Below are 2,145 nucleotides of genomic sequence, written 5' to 3'. Positions count from 1 at the left end.
TGTGCCATAAACATTCGTAGAGAATGATGCTCCCTTTGTCTTCATGGAGGAATGAACAGACTGCTAAAAACACACTGAGTCTGGTTCATGGGACACTTCCCAAAAGGAGAGATGGTTTAAGATGGAGAGTAAAGCAGAAGTGGGGGGGGGGAATACCTGCATCAGGGAATTGGCCGAGGACAAAATCTTACATGATAGACCTTCTGCACTGAGTCTGAAAACCACATTTCTCTTCATGTGGGAAAGCATGTCATGACCTAACCTTTCTGTGTCCTCTCAACCAGAGGTAATCAAATTATGCATGAAATAATTTAATAATTTTATTTTCAGTTGGCAAGCACTAAATTTCATGTTAAATCTGTCCACATATGGGAAGATATTTGTGGCAGTAACATCTATTATGTGCTATTCTCAGAATATATTATATTACAATTCTTAACCTAGGTATGGAAGTGAAAAGGTCTAAGCATCCGACTAATATAATTTGATGATTCATATATATACCGGGAGGAATTCAGGACTTCCATATGATTTTTCTGATTAAACCCTCCTGATAGTGTAGTCTTTTACTTTGCTACTGGAAATCATTTCGCTTGGCTTGCTATTTCCTCTGACATATGTTCCAACTGAGCAGAGTCTTTGAGAAATTAGATAACCATTAAGGACAGTATGTAGAGCATAATGTGTAGAAAGAACAATAGGCAGAACCAATATGTGGTTGCTTCCTTTATAGCTTATATATTTTTTAAATTTTTGGATGTTTATTTATTTTTGAGATAGACAGAGCGTGAGGGGAGGGGGAGGGGCAGAGAGAGAGGAAGACACAGAATCTGAAGGAGGCTCCAGGTTCCGGGCTGTCAGCGCAGAGCCTGACGTGAGGCTCGAACCCACAAACCGTGAGATCATGACCTGAGCCAAAGTCAGACGCTCAACCAACTGAGCCACCCAGGCGCCCCTATAGCTTATATTTTTATGATGCAAACTCTATGGTTCATAAATAGACCATATTTTTCATGTCCCCAAAGATTTGCCCTGGTTCCTCTCCCAGGAACGTTATTCTGCTCTCATTTACCCTCTGCAAACTCAAGATCTGCTAAGTCATCATTTCTTGCAAAAACTTACCCTGATCCTTCCTCTCATTCCAGGTTGGGTTACCTGCCCCCCTGTGCCATTAAGGTCCTCTGTCCTCCTTCTAGAGACATGAACTGTTGTCACTTCCCCCTACCCATACCTTCCACTCTGTGCTCAACATTATGCTCTAGCCTATGAACATCTGGAATCCCACCTTTGAGTTATAGGCAAATATTAGGCACTCAATAATTTTTTGTAGAATTAATTGAAATAATAAGTTAATGTAGCCAACAAATAAGACTAATGCGACAGGAAACGTGAAGACTGAAGGGTGGATAGGGAAGGGTGGAGAGGCAAGTCAGTCCTAGGCAGTCTCATTTCCAAGATGCCAATAGAAGCGTGTGTGTGTGTGTGTGTGTGTGGTATATGCATGCACACATGCACAGGCATCCATGTTTGCATGGGAGTAGTGGTAGTACAGGGGAGGTGAGATTTATACTTGACTCTAGATAGATACTTCCAATGTAGCCATACGAATGTCACACTGCCACTTTCCGACGTGCAAATGCTACATTTCTCTAAATCAGAGAAATTGGTTCTGTACTTCCACCCACGTGACTGGCAGAAAAACTCAACCTCAGTCGTGTTTGGGAATTCTCTCTCATCCTCCAGGGGTTCATGCAAGGATCTCCTGGTATTTGAGATGCCATACTCTGCAGAGTCCTGATTACCTCCTCCGTTTGCTGTGACTCGTCAGTTTCCAAGGTATTGGTCAGGCAATGTGTTCCAGGAAGACCTGGATGCTCGTCCTGCTGGTCCGCTCCTCTACCACACACAGGCCCACAGGGGCCCTCAAGACCTCAGAGTCTCAAAAAGACTGAGGAAAACCAGCCTTCCTTGATTATGTGGTTTGTGTGCCTTCAACTCCAAAGCCCTAACCTCCATGCTCTCCTCTGGGGAACACATTCTGGTGACATTTTTTGTACTGGGTGTAATGGGGGGGAAAAAAGGAACTGGAAATGTCACTTGTTCCTTTCTTAACAACTCACCTGGCTACACAGTTTCTTCAGAAGC

The sequence above is a fragment of the Neofelis nebulosa genome, chromosome 5 (genome assembly GCF_028018385.1).
Source record: "Neofelis nebulosa isolate mNeoNeb1 chromosome 5, mNeoNeb1.pri, whole genome shotgun sequence".
Classification (NCBI taxonomy): domain Eukaryota; kingdom Metazoa; phylum Chordata; class Mammalia; order Carnivora; family Felidae; genus Neofelis; species Neofelis nebulosa.
This window is presented reverse-complemented; position numbering follows the sequence as displayed.